The following is a 22,038-nucleotide window of genomic DNA, read 5'->3' on the forward strand; positions in this document are numbered from 1 at the left end:
AACCATTTGCATCACCCAGGAGCTCCATTTTTAGTGTATACATAAGTATTGTATATTGAGTTCAGTGTGCCATATATTTCCTGATGTGGGTTGTAATACAAAAACCTTGAAAGACGCTGTCCTTGCTATGAGGCTTCATAGCCTTTGCCCAATCTTCACAGAGCGATGGTTACTGTTGATTTTTCATTTTTATGACTTTTTTGGATTGTGTGTTTTAAAGGGAAGAAAATAGCAACACCATTAGAGAGTAACTATAAAACTTGGAGGTTGGAGAAGACTTATGTATGTACTCAAGCTGCCCGCCTGGGTCACCCTCATTGTTTCCTCAGGGAGCAGAGTTAATGGCACATTTCAAACAATGGAACAGTTGAGTCATTGACGCCTGGGGAGTTGAGATCAGTGGGAATACATTAACGGTGACTTGCTGGTGCTGCCACTGCTATGCATATGGCGAAGGCTGAACTAAGAGAAAGATAACAGGACACAATGTCCTCTTACATTCCTTGCTTTGCAAATCACATTTCCAGTTCAGGAGCATCCACTTTGCACAAGGAGAGACTCAGAGCAAGAGAAAGAATCCTATGGGAAGCAAAGGAGCAAGTAAGTATCCTGGAATACCTCTCTCCTTTCAGGAAATTAATTCTTTCTTCTGATAACAGCAGTTAGTATTCCTCATGGTATCTCAGTTCAGACATAAATATTCATGCTGGTTTGGATTAGACTGAGCCTAAGGGAAAGCAGAGAGAAATTACGAAGGGAGCCTTCTCAGGGTAAAGCAGCATGGTGTTGTGGAAAGAGCATTGGATCAGCAGTCAGAGGCCTGGAGTACAGAACCCATCTGGGCCACCTTAATACCCCATAACGTCTTTGGGCTTCAGCCTCCTCATCTCTGAAACGAGAAAGTTAGTGTAGGTCATGAGGCAGACAATGAAGGCATTATTTAAACTAAAAAAACTATTCATTGAAAAATTTACATCAAGGCACAAAATAGAAAACGTATCAAGATGAGACACACTCTGACTGAACCAAAATGAAGTAATCTAGAAAACAAACAAACAAAACAAAAACCCCATTGACATCAAGTCATTTTCGACTCATAGAAAACCCACAGGACAGAGTAGAACCACCCCATAGTGTTTTCAAGGAGCGGCTGGTGGATTTGAACTGCCGTACTTTGGGTTAGCAGCTGAATGTTTAACCATTGTGCCCATATTCCTCCCGTGGTAGGCAGAATTCTATGATAGCCCCCAAGATTCCTAGTTGCTAGGGTACACACACCCTCTCCCAATTATTCAATCAAACACTCATCTCGGTGTTCTGGAGATGTAAGATCCCAAACCTGTTGAACTTGAGATATGAAAATTATTTAGGTAGACCTGACCTAATTACACGAGCTGTTTAAAAGCTAGAGTTTTCTCTGGCTGATGGCAAAGGGAAAGTCAGAAACTCGAAGCACAAGAATGATTCAACATGTCATTGTTGGCTTGAGACAGGGGCCACGAGGCAAGGAATGTGAGCAGTCTGTAGGAACTGGGAGCAGCCCCATGCTGACAACCAACAGGGCAAAGGAAGCCTCAGTTCTACAGCTGCAACAAGAATGAGCTTGGAAGTGGACTTTCCCCCAGAGCTTCTAGATGAGAACTCAGTCTGGCCAGCACCCTGATTTCAGCCTTGTGAGACCCTGAGCAGAGAACCCAGTCACGCCGTACCAGACTTCTGACCTACAGAACTGTGAGCTAATAAATGCGTGTTATTTTAAGCCACTAAGTTCATGGTACTTTTTTATACAGCAGTAGAAAACTAATATTCAGCCCATAGCCTACGGTGGCTGTCAAGAACCTCCACAAAATGCTAGGCTCTGAGAAAACCTTTTCAGATTCCCAAACTGGATTGTCCTTACCCACTTTCCTGGCTCTAAGTTTCTACAGTTCCCCATTCCACGTCATTCTTAGGGTAGATTTATGAAAATCATATTTGAAGCTGTGAGTTGTAGGAAGTCTTCATGTTCTTTTGATCTAGTGACCTGGGGAAGGGAAAATTGCTAAGCAATTACTTTAAACATGGAGCAGGGATATAAATATTTTTCAGGCTTTGGGTAATCTGATAATATTATAAACTTATTGGCACTTAGTAGAAACACGTTATGAATCACACCTGGGTAGCTAGCTAAGCAGATAGGGTTATTTTATCTCCTGTCTAAAAACTCTAATCTGAGAATCTCCTTTATCCTTCTTGTCATTCCAAGATGAAATGGCAAGTGGCGTTACTTCCAATACTCCCATTTCAATGAAGGTATCACATTCAGAAAGAGTAGTCAGCCCACCTAGGCGGTTCACGAAGAGTAAAAAACTAGAACAACTTGGCCAAGGAAGCTGGTGGCGTCCATCTGTATCCGTTGGGTTGTTCCCTTTGAGTGTTCTGACACATAGGAAATTCATGGGTGACTTTAAATCTCACCAGTGTTCCAATGAAAACAGGAATATGGCCCATGGAAACACTTCCTGACTTGGAAAAATAGTTACTATCTCCAAGTTATCCCAGTCATGTCCCAGTACTCTCTCGGTGGAACTAGTTTCTCAATATGGAAAGACAGTGTAATAGAGAGGCATGGGTTTGAATCTTAGCTCTGCCACTTAACAGCTGTATGCCTTGGGGAGTTGCAGAAATTCTTTGAGCCTTGGTTTTCTCAGGGATGGATAAGTGCCTACCTCATAGAGTTAGAGTTCTTCTGGAAATTGCATCAGATGACATACGTAAAACAATAAATGTCGATAACAATCCAGTTGCCATCAAGTTGATTCCAACTTATGGGTACCCCATGTTTTTTTCAAGTAGAACTGCACTCCGTAGGGTTTTCAATGGCTGTGATCTTTCAGAAGTAGTTTTCCAGGCCTTTCCTCTGAGGTATCTCTGGGTGAATTTGAACCACCAACCTTTTTTTGTTAGTAGCCAAGTGCTTAACTGTTTGAGCCACCTGTCAATAAGAGTAGTAGCAGTTATGTTTTGATTATCGTTTGTCTTTTAACAGTTTCCATATGTAAGCTCCATTGCAATCAGTTCTTCCCTTTAGGGAAACTTCATCATCATGGCTGCTGGCCAGCTAGTCATTCCTGCTAAATTTATGGAATGTGTACTATATGGCTAGGGCACTTCTAGTAAACAAAATCAATGATTTACAAGAAATAACCCTTATTATCTAGGAGCTTATATTTTTATATTAAAAAGATATGCATATTACATTAGCAAAATGGGCTACTCTAAGTTAAGATGCTTAATAAACCATAAATTGCTATGCCAATCTTTGGTATCATTATAATTATTGCTGTTGTCATTGTTGTTATTACTATGACAGGCAGCACAGTAACCATGGGATTAGGTGTTTAATAAGTATTAAGTTTATAGAAGGTGAAGTTCAATGCGAACCAATAGAAAGGTCTTGTGGGGAGTGAGACAGCCAGGGAAGGATGCCTGAGCCACTCCTTGGAGGGGTGGGTAGAATTCAGGCAAATGGAGGGAAGAGCAACACAATAAAATGCTTTTAGGTGAGGCTGACCATGGTATGATAAGGGTGGAGCGAAAGGGCTAGCAAGACAGGAACCAAAAGTTTGTGCTGTAGTTTTGAAGCTGAGACGGGCCTGTGGGGAGAGGAGAGGCTGTTTTAGAAAGCTCTGTGTATCACGCTTGAATGATGGGAATTTATTACTCAAGCAGTTAACAGGAAGCCACTTAAGTAGTTAAGAACTGGACTGGCATCTTAGGAATGATCACATGCAGCAGTGTGCAGGGTGGCTGCTGCCGTGAGGCGGCCGGAGACAGTGAGAGCTTAGGAAGCTGTCGTAAAACATCTGCAGACAGGTGAAGCGCTCTCTAGGGCTTGTTACGTTGTTAGGGGCTATTGAATTGCTTCTGGCTCATACAGACCCTATGTACAACAGCACGGAATGAAACACTGCCAGAGCCTGTGCCATCCTCAAAATCCTTGCTATGCCTGAGCCCATTATTGCAGCCACTGTGTCAATCCATCTCTTTGAGGGTCTTCCTCTCTTTCACTGACCCTCTGCTTTGCCAGGCATGATGTTCTCCTTCAAGGACTGATCCCTTCTGATAACATGTCCAGAGTACATGAGACCAAGTCTCACCACCCTTGCTTCTAAGGAGCATCTGGCTGTACTTCTTACCCTGGGGATGTTGTTAAAATGCAGATCTTGACTGACTAGGTCCTCAGATGGAGTCTGAGATTCTGCATTCCCGGCAAGCTACCAGGTGATGCTGATGCTACTGGTCAGGGACTGCACTTTGAGTAGCAAGGGCCTAGACTGAAGAAATACAGAGTCAGAGGTGAATACTTCAAAGGAAGACTCAGTAGAAGTTAGTGTTTGACAAAGTACTGATGCTGGCTACAACACAGATGAACCTCAAAAACATTGTGCTCAGTGAAAGAAGCCAGGCACGATAGAACACACATTGTATGATTCCACTTGTATGAAATATCCAGTAAAGGCAAATCTATAGAAACAGTAGATTAGTGGTTGCCCAGGGGAGGGTGGAAATGACGAGTGACATCTCTCAGGGGTGACAAAAATGCTCTAAAAATAGATTGTATTTATGGCTGCACAACTTTGCAAATATACTAAAAACAATTTAATTGCACGCTTAAAGTGAGTTAATTTTATCTCAGGCATGTTAGTTTCCTAGTACTGCCGTGACAAAATACCGCAAATTGGGTGACTTACAAGATTTATCGTCTTGCAATTCAGGAGGCTAGAAGTCCAAAGCAGGGTATCAACCATGTTGATTCCTTCTGAGGGCTCTGAGAGAAAAACTCTTCCATGCCTCTCCTAGCTTCTGGTAGCTTCAGGTGTTTCTTGGCTTACAGCTGCAGAATCACCTGGCATCCTCCCTCCATCTCTGTCTCAGTGCAGCTTCTCCTCTTGTACAAGGACACCAGTCATATAGGATTATGTGTGACCTCATGTTTACCTGATAATGTCTTCAGAGACCCTATTTCCAAACAGGGTCAGATTCATTGGTATAGGAGTTAGGACTTCAGCATAACTATTCTTTTTCAGGGTGGGGGGGAGGGGCGGGGAACACAATTCAATTCATAACAATATCTAAATAAAGTTGTTAATTAAAAAAAGATTCAATAGTTTGCATTTGAAACATAGAAGGTAGTGGACAGGAAACAATACAAGTAAAAAGTGACTATGTAAAGCCTGTGCCATAGACAGTTTTGCCCTGCTTATACTTGCTTTGGAAACCCTGGTGCCATAGTGGTTAAGAGCTACAGCTGCTAACCAAAAGGTCGGCAGTTCAAATCCACCAGGCGTTCATTAGAAACCCTTTGGGGCAGTTCTACTCTGTCCTGTAGTGTCTGTCGCTATGAGTTCGAATCAACTTGAGGGCAGCAGGTTTGGGTTTGGATACTTGCTTCCCCCTCCTGAGAGCACAGAGCCTGGAGGGACTGGCATCTGAACTCAAAGCTAATCTAGGTATTTTAGACACATACGCAACTAGTGAAAACCCTTTAAAAAAAAAAATTAGTGACCTTCAAATCTCATTTTGGGTGTAACTACTGTCACTGTAATGTTGGTCTTGGTTAGCAACCTAGAAAAAGTATAGAAATCATGAGAAAATAGGCAATGTGATGCTATAAATTGGTAATTCATCCATTAATTTTGCTTTGCAATTGGCTATTAACCTAAAGGTTGGCTGTTCAAATCCATCCAGCAACGCCACAGAAGGAAGTGGTGGTGACCTGTTTCTGTAAAGATTACAGCCAAGAAAACCGCATGTGAGGAGCAGTTCTGCTCTGTAATACGTGAGGTTGCCATGAGTCAGTTTGACTTGATAGCAAAAACTTTGGTTTTGGATTGAATTCATACCTCAATAACATCTCTCAGATTAAAAGGCTACGTGTCTTCAGGTTTCCAAGGACAAAAATGTACACAGAATGTACATTGCTTTCACCCTGGCCTGTACATAGCACCAGAGCTGGAGATTCTAGGTCAATGTGGCCCCAGGACCAACAAACAGCATCAGCATCACCTGAGAGTTTGTTAGAAATACAAATTCTCAGGCTCCTCCCCAGACCTACAGAATTAGAAACTTGGGGTAGGGCACAGCAATCTGTGTTTTAACAAGCCTTCCTGGTGATTATTTGCATGCTAATGTTTGAGAACCACTGGTAGAGTTCACATCCATTGTATATACCAGTCTCATTTGGGAAAGGGTGTCAATTCAAAGACAAGAGCTACTGTTTTGTGACAGCAGAAGCTATGATGGAGAATGAAGATATGGAACATGAGGGTAACTACTTCCATCTTCCCCATCCATGCCAGTCATCACTAATCAATCACTGCATTCTTTCACAAGGAGCCAGGGCAGCAGAGGGCTTGGGCCAATCTTCCTGTTTAAAAGTCTGGGAGGAGACAGCCCACCAGGTGCCCTACACTAACGTGGGATTGGATGGAGAAGGCTGAACTAGATTAAAAATTGTAACATGGCAGAATCTGAGACATAGCGAGAGCCAATATAGTGCTGCTGATTCCCCAAGGTCTGGGGGGCATGTAGGAGATTCAGAATTTCCTACCTGCCTCAGCTGGTGGTTGTGTACTAAAAGGCTGGAGGACCAAACAAGGCCTGGAGTTGAAAGAAATTAATCCACTTTAGTGTTGTTGTTGTTAGGTGCCACTGAGTCGATTCTGACTCACAGCAACCCTATGCACAACAGAACGAATCAGTGCCCAGTCCTACGCCATCTTTACAATTGTTGTTGTTTGTGCCCATTGTTGCAGCCACTGTGTCAATCCATCTTGTTGAGGGTCTTCCTCTTTTTCGCTGACCCTCTACTTCACCAAGCATGATGTCCTTCTCCAGTGACAGATCTCTCCTGATAACACGTCCAAAGTATGTGAGATGTAGTCTTGCCATCTTTGCCCCTAAGAAGCATTCTGGTTGTACTTCTTCCAAGACGGATTTGTTCATTCTTTTGGCAGTCCATAGTATATTCAATATTCTGTGCCAACACCACAATTCAAAGGCATCAATTCTTCTCCAGTCTTTCTTATTCATTGCCCGGCAACACACAAGCCCCCACAGTAGGACAAACTGACAGACACGTGGGGGAATCCACTAAAGTGTAGGACCTCAAATTCAGAATCAACGACAAAGTGCCAGATGTCAACCTTATGTCCTAAAATTCCAGATGGTATTGACTACATTTGGTGGAAATCAGTGCATGTTGCCCAGTGACCAGGTAGGGCAAGGCACATCTTAGAGGACAGTTCCCACGAAGGACCCCTCTCTCAACTGCCATGTGCAAGCAGAATAAGCTTCTCCATGTTCCCAGAAACCATTTTAGGTGAAGGGAAGGTAGAAGGTAGTTTCTATGAGAAGAGAGGTAGGAGGCCTGAACTCTGATTTAACCCAATATTTACCCAAAAGAGATAGCTGTGAACTGGAAGCTATTGGGTTATCTGTGAGAATATGAGCTAGATAACACTTTGAGATTTGTTACAGAAAATAAAGTTAAATTTTGTCTTGCAAACATCTGATTTATAACTGTTCGTAAAGCTACCTACTTATCCAAATGTTATTAATTTTAGGTCTTTTGTACTTATGTGAGTCCCTCCTGGTACAGCTAATGCCAATAGGGGTGGGAGGCAGAAGCAAAAGTTGGCCCGGGCCTTAAAGACTTGAACAGCTCCAGGTTTCAACATGAGGGGCCCTTGTCCCATTTCAGATGCTTCCCCTTCAGCCTAAAACGTTTTGACAGTTAGTGCCATTTGGTCCAGTCACATACTCACAGCTCGTAATTGGAGAAGGTGAGCATGTGCTTCCAACATTCACTTTTCATAGAATCGTTAGGTCAAAGATCATCTGGCCAAACCCTCTCATTTTACAGATGAGGAAATCAAGGTCAAAGAAGCTAAGTGACTTGCTAGCTGTGGACAAAGCAGGAACTAGAGTGCAAATCTCTCCAACTGCAAATCTGCTGCTCTTTCTACATCAAGCTCTTCATAAACCAGCAATGATCAGTTTCGCACACCATAGCCGTGTATCAAAACCCAGCGATTCAAATGATATCTTTCTTTAAAGCAACTGTTTAAGTTTGCGTCCCTTCTACTTCCTAAGTTTGTTTTGAGAGATGCTAAGAGTCTCCTGATGGAAAGCTATTCTGAGAGAATCTCAGACAAAGCCGCCATGATCTATGGCTGCCCAAGTTAGCTCCTTCACAGCTGTACCAGCACATCCGAGGCTGTGAGGCAGCCACCCTGTCTTTGTTGCTGTATTAAGAGAGGTGTGAGTGCCTGGAATTCTGCAATTCAAAAGAGCCTTCTGGGTGTCAGCTGCCTCCTCAGAGTCTTTGAAAGACCACTGTGGTTTGACAGAAGGAGGACTTGACATGTGTCACGGGACATGACTTTCAAAGAGGGACAGGATCCAAAGTCTGGACCAGTCCAAGAGAATGTGGACACATACTAGGCTGGGATAGGACTTGGTGACAATGTGGTGCATGTTATATTTCTTCTATCACCTAAAAAGTTTTGTCTTTATTCATACTGGGAAGAAAAATGGACATAAAAGCAATGATTTGGATAATTTAATCCAAAAGCACGTTTGCTTAAGTTTCTTGGAATGACTTATTCATGAATCAATTCAGACACAAGTATTATTATCTGTTATTGCAAAATATATCTCAGATGAGCTGGGCCTGGCTCAGGGTACAGGGTTGGAAGCCTAGCTCAACTCTCATGGAAAGTGCATAGAACCTTCACAGTCACCAGGAAAAAGGGACCTTTCCCCTTCTTTGCCAGAGAGAGGATGTGAGGGAATCATCTCTCTAAATTGCACTTTTAGTAATGACTTTATTGGGAGCTGCTACTGTGTGTGTGGTTTTTATTGTTGTTGCTGTTTTTATTTTTTTGTTGTTGTTTCAATTCCCTCTCCATGCACAGGGCCTCCTCTCAGATCACAATAATAACTGGCAGGATGAACAGACATGGATAACTCTTGGGATATGGTCCTAACTCCCATTAGCTCTAACATCCAGGAGGCAAATTAATTCAATAGTGTGTACACAAAGTTTTGCTTGTAACCCACTATTAATTACTTGATTTTATGGTTATTTTTGGCACAGAGGCAATGTGTATCTAGCTCTGGAATAAATGGAGATTCTGAAGACATCTTTGCTATCAGTTAACATGGTTCAGCTTTTCCAGAACTTAAGGAGAATGGCTGGACAGTGTTATAATGTTAATTCGAATGGGAAAGTTAGCAGATATTTCAACTTGAAAAGTTCTTCAGCAAAAGGTAGTATTTTTGCAGATGTCTAGCATTTCAGTTTCATATTCTCATATTGGTCTGAATAAAACCGTAAGACCTTTCCTCTTACCAAAATATTCCTCCTTGTCCTTTACCCTTTGTCTCTCCTTCTGCCTACACCTTTACTCTTTCCATTAATGCTGGGTGGGCAAGTTTTTGTCTTTACTTTCATACTCGGAGTCCTTGGAAGTCATTTTAAGAAGCATGGCCTCAGCTGGAGGTCACAGGGAGGCAGTAACTATACATTGGTTCTAGAGGGACTATTTCCCAGAAGTTCCTGCTCATGTGTGTTGTCCTTCCATACTCAGGAAATCAAGGCTCCTGGAGGGTACTATGGGACAGCTGTCAGCTCACAGCCATTGGCAGATGGGCTTCTTGGCATATTCCTGCCTGGGTGAACGGAGTCGTTGGAACAGATAGTACCATGATAGATAGAAGAGATAAGAAAGGCCATCTTAGCATAGCAGGACCAAACTTCTAATGCTGAAGGTTTAGACTTCACCATCTGCCCCAGTAGTGAATAAGCAGGTGCATCTTTTAGAAAGAGTAACATTTGTTCCTAAAACTTCTACCCAGTATTTCTGGAGGACATTATTATTTGAATGACTGAAACTTTATTTTTTAAATATCTACTTTGAATTTTTTTTTTTCATAAGAGAATCATGCACTTATGGGATTTTAGGGCTAGAAAAGATCTTAGCTCACATGAGCTCCCTCATCTAGATATAAAAAGAAAAATTAAGTCCAAATAGTTTAAGCCTAGAGCCATAGTTCAAACTAATTGAACCCTGCAAGCACAATTCTTTTTTAAATTTTTTTTATTATTATTAAAGCAATACATGCTTGCTGTTAAACACACACATACATAAAGACAGAGAAAGAGAGAGAGAGAGAACACAACTATACACAATAGAGAGTTTAGCATAGTGGTTAAAAGTATGGGCCTTAGGGTTTGCAGATTTGATGTCAAGGCTCAACTCTATTACATATTAATCATGTGCCCTTGAGTAATTTGGTAGACCTCCCTTAGCTTCAAGTTTCTTATCTGTAAAAATTTGGATAATAATAATATAGCAGATATTTGGGGTCTCATTCCCCTCTTCCTTATTTGTAACAGAATTCTGGTCCCGGTGACAAGGGTAAGGGGACAAATTATCTGGCCTATGGTCCTTAAGGAACCCCTGGTGGCGAAGTGGTTCAGAGCTTTGGCTGCTAACCAAAAAGTTGGCAGTTTGAATCCACCAGGTGCTCCTTGGAAACTCTATGGGGCAGTTCCACTCTGTCCTATAGGGTCGCTATGAGTCAGAATCGACTCAACGGCAATGGGCTTTGTTTTGTTTTGTTTTGTTTTTTATGGTCCTTAAGAGGGCCTGGGGAAACCCTGGTGGCTTAGTGGTTAAGTGCTATGGGTGCTAACCAAACGGTCGGCAGTTCGAGTCCACCAGGCGCTTCTTGGAAACTCTATGGGGCAGTTCTGCTCTGTCCTATAGGGTCACTATGAGTTGGAATCAACTCAATGGCACTGGGTTTGGTTTGGTTTTTTGGCTAGGGGGCCTGGAGCAGCTATGATAAGTATGAGTGCAAACCTCTTAAAACGACTTTTAGTTGATAGCCTTGACTGGGCAGGGGCTTGAAAATGCTTTTCCTCTGGCTCAAACCTGCTCTCATGCCCCCAACTCTGATTTTATCCATTTGTTCATCTTCCTCATCTATATCCTTCTGGGAACACAGTGAACCTTAATTGTCCTAGAAGCCCAACATTTCTGTCCCTTCCCAACGAGGCTGTCTCTTTCTCCTTGTAATGGTTGGTTGAGGCATGGGCATATGAATCAATTGTGTGCACTGTCTTGGGGAGTGGGTGCTTCTGGGAAAGGTTTATAACGAGAGACACATGGAGGAAGAGACTGGATGTCGCCACGTGTGGACTTTGCTTAGGACCAGCTGCTATGTTGATGGCAGAGCAAAAAGACGGAAATATTGGTCCTGATGCCTTTAAATTTATCACCCCTGGAGACATCCTGCCATGGAATATTTTACAATATAATAAACTCCTTTGTTGTTTAAGCCTGTCTTCTGTTACTTGCAGAAGCTAAATGCATCCAAACTGGCACAGTACTACTTACCATATAAGGTTATTGTGAACAGTAAATGATAATGCAATAAGGGAAATAATATATAGTCAAACACAAAGTGTTCAATATGTCTTAGCTGTCAATGTTGTTGGAGCTTTAGTGACACAGTGGTTAAGCATTCATCTGCTAACCAAAATGTTGGTAGTTCGAATCCACCAGCTGCTCCTTGGAAAACCCATGGGGCAGTTCTGCTGTGTCCTGTAGCGTTGTTTTGAGTCAGAATCAACTTGACGGCTGTGGTTTTTGGGTGAGTCGAAGTTGTAGCCATTATTGTTATTAGAGGAGAATAGAAAGTGAAAATATGTCTTACACTTCCCACTTTAATCTCAACTGACAAGCATGTTACTATTTCTTGTGTATCCTTACATCAATTATTTAAAAACAAAAGGAAAATACTATGCATATTGTTTTTCAACTCCAAGATATTTCCTAATAGATATGTTGAGGCCTAAAGCAACTTGCCAATCTAATGGGAAATTACCTCTAATCCCCAAGAGTACGTTCTGCTTAATAACCTTCCAAGATTTGGAAATACTGCCTTCCAAATGAAAACATTTGGTTTTTCAAAATCTTCCTTTGAAGCACAGGGAAAAAAATGTGCTTAGAAATGTCAAAGGACATAAATAACCAGCAGACACTGCCCTAGTGCCCGCTGAAGGCCAGTTCCCGAGAAAGCCAGGGCCTGACCACCCTCACTGGGGACTTTCATTGGAAGTGACTTGTACAGTATCGTGGAGGCCAAGTGGCAGTAGCTACATGGGCCTGTGGCAATGGCTTGATCTATTTCCAAGGGCATGTCGTCCTAAGTCAAAAGACCGCCAGGACACAGGCTGCTGTTCTGGGCCCCCAAAGGACTATGAACTGTTCCCTGTGATAACCCAGTGGGCCACAGAAATTCAAGCAAAGTTCAGGTGGCCCAAGAGGAGATCACCAACAAGGAGGAAGGGACAGACCATCAGCCCTAATTCCCTCCAGAGATGGTGGTCAGTCAGGGAGGGTTTCCCACTGATGAACAAGATTAGAAAAGTGAGGATCCTGAAAGATCTTTACAGCTCTCTTTCTTCCATTGGAATTTGTGATAACAGTTCTTTCCTCTGAGCACTCTCAGCCACAGAAGAGTAGAAATGCTAGTACACTGAAAAGAGTGAGGGAAGTGATTAAAAATTTACCAAACCTGTCCAGAAACTTCCTGTTTCTCAAATGTGGTTTGGGAAGCACTTTCTGGTACTTTAAATTGGAAAAATTACTGTGCCTTAGGAGTTAAGCCAATGGTTCTCACCCTAGCTGCACCCTAGAATCATACGAGAAGCTTTGTTAAAAATGGCGATGCCAAGGCTGTACCCCAGGCTACTAATTAAATCAGCATTTCTGGGGCTGGGGTCTAGGCACATGTAGATATGTAAATATTTATGCACGTATATATTAGTTTTCTAAGCTTCCCAGTTGAGTCTAATACATAACCAGGGGTGAGAATTTACTGAGTTAGACCCCGAGTTAAATCCTACCTCCCTAGCTTCTGAACTGTGTGACCATGGACACATGACTTAACCTCTCTCTACCTTAGTTCCCTTGCCTGTAAACTGGGAGTTACAATAGTATAACAGGTTACATGATGCAATGCATGTAAGGGACTAGCCTAACACTTAGTGAATCATGTCAAACTTGTCCCTTCAACATGTGGTACTCACTGCATTCCCCCGTAGAGTGCAGTTTACACTGGTGGAAAGAACAGTAGGTACAGTGGAGCACTGGGGAAGTTCACTGGGAACAGGAGGTGCTGGATTCTCATATTTAGCTTGTGAATTCCTGGAAGAAAGCAAGTGTCCTGAAATAGCCACTTAGAATTCTGAGTCCTTGGAAAGGATTCCACATAGCAGAGAAAAAATTCTTCAACATTTCTCGTCCCCGTTGACCATGATATGGGAAGATGACAAAAAGTCTATCACACCCTGCTGTGGACATTGCCCAACAAATGTCCACAGGCTGTAAACAACAATTGTGTTGACCCCTGACATGAAAAATAGAGAAAAGCAAGAAGCACCAATGTTTATCTGGTCCCACACATGATCAGGGAGGTGCCACTGACCACAGGCCAGTATTTCCATGAGATCTTGACTTAGTATGGCTGTCTTTACCTCTAAGCTGTAGGTTCCCTAGAAGCCAGGAACTGTGATATAACAATAAAAACAAAAAGCAATAGCTGTCTAGTCAGCTCTAACTTGCGGCAATCTTGTGTGTGTCAGAGTAGAACTGTGCTCCGTAGGGTTTTTAATGACTGATTTTTCTCAAGTAGACAGGATTTCGAACCAGTTCAGTCATGCCAATGAAGTGAAACTGGAACAGACCCGAATTTTTTAAATTTGTCTGAACTGGAACAATAACCAGAATGGGAAAAATTAGGGGTCAAAGCCCTGGAATGGGAGACTCAGAAGAGGCATAGTGAGCTCCTTCAGGAGCCTGACACAGGAGATTAGATTATTGGCAGGACTGAGTAGAGCAACACACATTCAATGCTGTGCACTCAGCCACCATCTTTGAGCTGAGCACATTTTTTGCTGTTCCCAGCTCTGCTCAGAATCTGATGGTCAAGAGATTTTGACTGCTAGGCAACATGTATGCTGCCTGTGTTTTCCGATAGCGAGATTAAGTTTCTAACAGGGCTTTGGCCCATAATTTTTCTTTCTGTAGTTATCATTCCAATTTACTCAATTTTTTAAAATTCAGGTCTGTTCTTGTATTGCTTCCTCGGCCATGACTGTACTGGGCAGGACTGGTTTAAGACCTGAAGTAGATCACCAGGCCTTTATTCTGAAATGTCTCTGGGCAGACTGAAACAGACAACCTTTTTGTTAGCAGCTGAACTACTCAGGGAATGTTGTTTTTTTCAGCCATCAAGTAGCGCTCGAATCATGGTAACCCCAAGCACAACAGGATTGGACCATTTTGATCCACTGGGCTTTTATTATCTAACTTTCAGAAGTAGGTTCCCAGGCTTTTCTTCCTAGTCTGTATTGGTCTGGAAGCTCCACTGACACCTGTTCAGCATCATAGCAACACGTAAGCCTCCGCTGACAGATGGGTGGTGACTACACTTCAGGTGTATTGGCCAGAAATTGGACCCAGGCCTCCCACATAAAAGAAAATTAAAAAAAATTATTTTTTAATAGAAGGTGAGAATTCTACCACTGCACCATCCCTGTTTTCTTTATTGAACATCTACCAATACTAAGCATACATATAATTTACCTCATTTAATCCTCACAATGTTTAAGAGAGGCACCATTATGCCTCAAGTGAAAATGAGAAACCTAGGGCTTAAGAAAATGAGTAACGTGCCCAAGTTCACATAAACCATGAGAATGGCCAGATTGAAACCCAAGTCTCTGTCTGGCTATAAAGATTTTATACCTCAGGCCTGAAAAAGTACCTGGCTCATAGCATATCCTAATGCTTGGTGAATTAAGGAAGTTGTCTTTTTCTAGAAGAAAAGCAAAGGAACTGAAAGTAAGAATCTTATACCATCCTTATAATCTACACCACCCTTTGCTTATTTCTTCTGAGCCACAATAAGGTAAATAAATCTACCTGGGGAGCAGTAGGTGGTGGAAGCCTCAAGGGGTCTACCCAGGGTTGCTATGAATTTTTTTTTTTAATTGATCAGTAAAAGCTGGACTTAGTAGCCCATACCTATATTTAAAACATGAAGTAAAACTAACACATAGGCTCTTATATTATTCTAAAATTATATTCTCTTCCTGTTTAGTTTTTATGCTTATATGGTGGATTTGGCTCTTCAGACACTTTACACAAAGTACTTAACAAGCATTTATGTGTTTAAGTGAAACAAATACTTACCACAGGATGAAAGTACAGGAAAAGGGTAGGGACCCACTACTTAAGTGGTTGTGTCACTAGCTTCTATATCACAGGTTCTTTGTCATTCATTTGGGGGTGTCTATGCAGCTCACTAGCATTTGAAATTTAGGAAAGTTATTTAAGCCCTCTGAGTCTAAGATTCCTCATCTGTAAAGGAAGCATAGGATTGCTCTGAAAATTAAGCGTAATCAATCACACATGCAAAGTATCTGGCACTTCGTGATTGCTCAGTACCTCAAGGATATTACTATTTACATAATACCTTGATTTTCTACTTCATACTCCCCAACTTGACTGTAAGCCCCTGAGAACGGAGATCATGCTAATACTTCTTGCATTATCTCACAAGCCTATGCAGAAATATGGGTCATCCTTGGGAAGGGTTCAAGGCCTGGCTCAAGTCCTGCTGTAAACTTGACCTTCCCTAAACACTTTAGTTCATGTGGAATCAAGTGAGAATGAGCATTCATGGCAGACATGAAGGGGAAAAGAAGTCACAAAATAGCAAGAAGCATGAGGCACAGATATGAAAGGGTAGAGGAGCTCTCCCAAACTCTGAGCTGTGGTGATGGAAGAAAGATCTACCAATTCCATATCTAAATTTCCAGTTATCTTTAGCTTACCTAGCAAAACCCCCCTTCTCTTCCGCTGCCTCCACCATTTCATCTTTGAGGTTAAGTCAGTTCTATAATAGTGAGAGGGGCAGGAAGAAGGAGCAGGCTACAGTTCATGAATATAGACAAACTTGGGATCATTGGATTATAGAATGCTTACATCTGGGAAGTCCTTAGAAAGTATATAGTCAAGCCTCCTAATTTCACGGACAAGTGAACTAAAACTCCAAGCCAAGAACTGATGTGCTCGTAGTCGCACAACTGCCTAGTGACTAGGCTTGACTCCTGGTTCACAACTCCCAGTTCTCTACTCTTTTGGCTGCCCAAGCTTGTCTGCTTACAAAGTTAGGAGGGAAAGGGTCTACAGACTGGAGGGCAGTGCTGGGAAAAGTCCAGGAGCTACCCAGGAGTGGGGTGGAGAGAGCAGTACAGAAAAAGTGGCCGTGCCTAGGATGGTCCACAAATCGATTCAGTCTGGTCCTCCTGGGGCCATGATTTCCCTTCACAAGCAAAGTCAGGTTAAGTGTCATTCAGCTCGTCACTGGAATTTCAGGAAAAAAAAAATAGACTGACCATGTGACCTTGACGTCATTACTACTATAAGTATATGGTAAACTAACTACAGAAAAGAAAACCTAAGGAATCAAGTTTTCAGAAATTGAAGCTCTTCTGTTTCTGTGGATGTTCCTGAGTGATGCAAATGGTTAACATGATTGGCTGCTAACTGAAAATTTGGAGGTTTGAGTCCACTCAGAGGTATGTTAGAAGAAACGCCTGGCGATCTACTTCCGAAAAAAATAAGCCATTGAAAGCCCTATGGAGCACAGTTTTACTCGGACACAAATGGGGTCACCATGAGTCAGAGCTGACTTGAAGACAACTGGTTTTGGCTATTTTCATATGATCAAATCTAAAGAGAAAACAGTGGTTGTTTGTCTGGCCTTCTTGAATTAACCAGGAAAAGGCACTCATGATGCCAACATGCATATAATTAATCTTCCTAGCAGCTCAATAGCAAGAAAAGGAAAAAGAGAGCCAAATTACTTAGGTGAAAAAGTGATATTAATAACTTCATAAGCCTGAAAAAGCAACAGCTGCACAGATTATCCAGGAGAAAAGAGAAGTTTATTTCTTCCCTTAAGCTTCAAATCTTAAATCTTGTCTTTAAGAAATACTGTCAAATTTGAATCTATCTCAGATAGTCCCAGAAGAGCCTTCTTGGTAACCCGTGGCAATCTTGAATGGGTCTTACTTTAACAGAGTTCTTCTAACTTAACATTTGTTAAGCTAGTTTATTTCCAACATTCCTGTCTCCAGAGGAGTAGAAGCTTCACCTTACTTACTGGTGTCTTTTTCTCAAGAGTGTGTTGCCTTGTGAATGAACCATCAACCTTCTGATGAACTAGCCTTAAAGGCACCTGAAAACCAAGCGTCAGGCCACAGACTTGGCTGGCCGCGAGCTGCTGCTGGGATTGTACATGACTGCTGCTGCTCCGGAGGGGCAGGAACATCCAAGACGAAGCCACCGTCAGTACCTGCCTGATCTTGAAATATCTTGGCCAGCCACTTGCTTTCCTGTTTTTCCTGCAAGGCCAGCTTTCATGAATGATCTTGTAATTTTGTTTATCTACTGGCGCCAGGACTGTCAAACTTTGCAGCATGAATCCATTCATGTTGCAAGATCCACAACACACCCGGTAAAGTTGGCATTGACCCTGAATCAATCCATCACATGTGCACTTTATGTCTTGGCATCCAGTTACAGTACTCTCATCTGAATCGAATCCATTTGGAGTCTATTTAGAAGCACTCATTGAAGGATCAGCTTGTATAGTGGTCACAAATACTACAAGGAGGACCTGCTCCCAGCCATTTATATTCAGGTGGGAAGGTGGGGATTTTCTCTCCAATCACATTCTCCTAGCACAGTGGTATTCTTTGAGAGATAAGAAGGAGGCACATCTGGAATGAGGGGAGCTAGTTCCTTTAGCTAATGGAACTTCCATAACCTCTAGAGAAGGCAGATTTTTTGGATGGGAGACCAAACTCTTTAAATGGCAGACTTCAAGTTCTAGTGACTACTCATTTTTGATGGGCAGTTTTGGTGTGTTTTGAGTTTAAGTGACGATGAATGACCTTCCTTGTGTTTTCCTTCCACAGATTACATCAATTTCAGACACTTACCATGCTTGAAGCCTCTTGCTTATAGCTTTAAAAACAAATATATATCTTTCTGGATGAGACTGTTGGTCTTTCTAAGCAAGTACAGTCCCTGATGGTACCACCAATGGGACGAAGAGCATGAACGGGGAAACGGAGGTTGGTAGAAGAAGGGAGATATTGCAGAGGTGACTTGAAAGTATCAGTCTCAAAGAAAGACTGTAAACTCAGTATTTTCATGTTCCTTTAGAACACCCTACACTTTCACTGTCCTGTTTTGAATCTACCAGTAATTTTCCAGGGTGGTACGAACAGTTAACGCATTCAGCTGCTAATTGCAGGGTTGGAAGTTTGAGTCTACCCAGAGGTGCCTTGGAAGAAAGGCCTGGACATCTACTTCCAAAAAAAAAAAAACAACAACCAAGACCCTAGGAAGCACAGTTTTTACTCTGACATACATGGTGTTGCCATGAGTAGGAACTGACTTGATAGCAACTGGTAGCAATTTTGCACCTCAACAACAGTATGTTTCACAGATAAACTAGCACTTTCTTTAATTGTCCAAAGTTTATCTTCTTCTCAGTGTCAAAAGAGTGCCTCGATGAAGTTGTCTATGTACACACTGCCTGAACCTTTCAGGTGCTATAGAATTTGTCCTTTCACCAGGTATCCTAGAATGTGCTCTTTTGTCTGTCCAATACCTTGAGTATCAAAGGCTGATTTTTATTCAGCACTGATGATGCCATTGGCATGGAATACCTCCTGTGCACCTTTGAAATATTCTCACCTGCCTCTACTTTCCATGGAAATAACAGTCATAGGATTTGCAGTCCTTTCCACACTGCCACTGACCACATGTTGCCTTGTATTGTCCTTCGTCTTTTGCGTAGGTGTCCTCCACACAACTAGAATGAAGAGATAAACTCATCTTTCCATCTCCAGAGAAGATAGTCTAGTTCTTCCACTTTGAATACTTGCCCCTAGCTCAGAGCCTAGATGCAATCGTTCTTGATGGCCAAGGTGCTAGTTAAATCAAGTGTGTCCCAGACTTGGATTGCACTGTCCTCGCTCAACTGCCATGTGTCTAAACCTCAAATCACCTCCTTCAGAGAAATGATCGACAAAGACCCAGAATATTAGAGTTTGGAGGAACCTGAACTTTCAGCTTGTCCTTCAACCTCACCTGTAGTTGAGGACACTGAAAACTTCCTGAAAAGAACTTGAAAAAGTGTCCAGTGAGAGTGCTTGAGAATGGCTGTTTACTCACCTTTGATGGGCTTTGTCGCAACAAAAACATGGGGGTGAAAAATATTCTAAGCTTTTATCAGTGCCTTAGGAGATAGTTTCGGGAGAGTTGCAAGACTTTAATGAATCATAACAACAATAAATAAAAACAATTATTTATATGGATGGATTACTCTTCCAAGGATTTCGAAGTCGAATGTTATTAAGGGAGAATTTTTTTCCAGTGTCCAAATTTGGGAGTTAACAGCATCTTTACAATGATTGCAGGGGAGGAAGCAAGCATACCTACTATGTGCCTAGCACTGCACAGTAGACCAAACACAGCTTCACTGAAAGACTCCTTTTTCTTACCAACTCAAGTATTTGATACATCTAGCAAGCAACATGGGAAATTTCCCCCTTTTAAATTCAATACAGTGGATAAAAAATATGAATGGATTAATCAGCTACTCAGCTAACCAGGACCAGACTCTAATTAGAGTTCCTGCGTATGAAATTGCATCCCATAGTTCCATAATGACTTAAGTGTAATTTTTCTAAAACCTTTAAGTGTGATGGTAGTTTTAGAATACATTCTGGTTAACAACAGTATGAATTGGCACAAACACTTTCGAAAGCCATTTGGAAATGCGTATTGAAAGCCCTAAAAATATTCATGCAAACTGACTCAGCAATTCTACTTCTGGGAATTCATACTTAGGAAATCAAGTAAAATATATAAATAAATTTGGTAAAATGTAAACAAAAATGTAAGCACAAAGTTATTCATGTCAGCATATTTACAACAACCAAAAGTAAGAAACAAGCTCAATGTCTAATAGGGGAATATTAGTAAATTGTGGTACAAGCACTCAATGGTCAACATTAAATGTAATTTTTAATGAGGTGTAAAAATGTTTGTAATGAAACATTAAGTAAAAAGAAGGATACACATGTATATATGTTATCCTACTTTTTACATGTATGTATGTGTATATATATGTATATATATATCATGCCCAAACTTAGCGTGTGTATGTAAAGAGACTTTAAGGAAATATAACAAAGTGTAAACAGTATTTATCTCTGTGTGGTAAAATTCCTTTAATCTTTATTTTATTTATACATTTCTATGTTTCCTAAATATTCTACCCTTAGAGTGTGATATTCTTATAAATAAAAAATAATTTTAATTAAAAAAAATCGAACACAAAGGTAAACTCAGATGAATGATAAAAGCATGCAAAGGTGACTCCCCAGCTGCTGCTTCCTCTTCTCTCTGCGTACATTTTTATTGAATGGATGTGTATATGTATGAATAATGAAATATCTCTGTTCTTGCCTCTTGAAACTACCCCCGGAAACTGTAGGCAATGTTCATGAATAAGGTGACTATCATGTGCAGTGATGACAACTACCAGCAAATCTGATTGTCCAGCATTGGGAGTGGACCACGCAGTCCACAGAAGCTCACGAGCCACAGCATTAAGGGTAGTTATTTCTCCGGTTCATTAAATATTGACGAGCATCTACTGTGCATAAGTTAGACTGGGCTGTCGCTGAGGCTACAGGGATGGGTAGACATGATTCCAGGTCTCAAGGAGTGTATCATTATGTAGGTGAGACAGACCTACAGAGGTAGCCCTGATTCACATAGATGCACTAAGTGCTCTGCGGAGGCCCTGAGGAAATGATGTGAGGATGCAGAGAAGAAATGAATTCAGACACTCTTAGATGGTAATATTTTTGTTTTTGTTCTAGATACCTAGATTAAAAAATGTCTACTTTATCCAGGGGAATATTTTTGTCCAATTCATGGAGATTGTAATATCCTGCACTAGCAAACCACGAAAATATTTTGCTTTTATAGTGTTCTGTCATATTTATATAGCATCTTTTTATGTTCTAAAAGTGCTTCGCCTAAATATTCACATATATCCTCAACATATTTCTTAGGAACCTATCCTATTATCGCCCCTTGAAGGAAAAGAACGTGAAGACTAAGATGAAGGTCTCTGTTGAGTCATTTGACTTCTTCTTGCTGTATGCCTATCTGTAAAATGGACATGGCAACATTCTCTGAGTTAGCATTGGAGTCCAGGTTTGTTTCAACACTTAATTCAAGGAAATATTCTACTGAGACAATTAGTCTACAAAATGTATAAAGCAACACCTGAGTCTTGGTTAAAACAAACGAACCAAAAAAACAGGGAGTGGGCTGGAGGCAGTGGGGAGAAACCAGGAGGCTATGCTAATCAAACTCTGATCTCCATCTTGTAAACCTGACTCTGTTTCCTGACAGTTCTTAAACTTGAAAAGAGTAGGAGAGGTATTTAGAGAGATGATGATTTTTGATTTTTCTAGTGATCAGGGGGAAGGTCCCTGGATGGTGAAAACAGTTTACACTTGGCTACAAACCTAAGGGTTGGCAGTTCGAACACACCCAGGGGTGCTGCAGAAGAAAATCCTGGTGATCTGCTTCCATAAAGATTACAGACAAGAAAACCCCATGGAGCAGCTCTACTCTACAACACATAGGGTCGCCATGACTGGGAATCTGCTCTAACCCAATGGGTTTGGTTTGGTTTTTGTTAGGGATTAGAGGAAGAATAACAAAACCTGTCAAAGGCCTGGAGCATCACGTTGACTTGCCTTCTTCTTTTCCACTTCCCCCTCCTTTCTCATTTAAATCATTTCTGGGGTAA

The 22,038-nt window shown here is 41.5% G+C and overlaps 1 long non-coding RNA gene across 4 annotated transcripts in view; it reads right to left on the minus strand.

Annotated features, from left to right (window-relative positions):
• Positions 1-373: 373 nt before the first annotated feature.
• Positions 374-22,038, minus strand: part of LOC126064744 (uncharacterized) — a 269,535-nt gene continuing 247,870 nt past the window's right edge. For all 4 annotated transcript variants that reach the window (XR_007514627.1, XR_007514620.1, XR_007514626.1 and 1 more), the window contains 3 exons: positions 4,179-4,316; positions 2,709-2,974; positions 374-727 (listed from right to left, as the gene is read on the minus strand). This is a non-coding gene — a long non-coding RNA (uncharacterized LOC126064744). The remainder of the gene's footprint in view (positions 728-2,708; positions 2,975-4,178; positions 4,317-22,038) is intronic.

This window comes from Elephas maximus, chromosome 2 (genome assembly GCF_024166365.1).
Source record: "Elephas maximus indicus isolate mEleMax1 chromosome 2, mEleMax1 primary haplotype, whole genome shotgun sequence".
Taxonomy (NCBI): Eukaryota; Metazoa; Chordata; class Mammalia; order Proboscidea; family Elephantidae; genus Elephas; species Elephas maximus.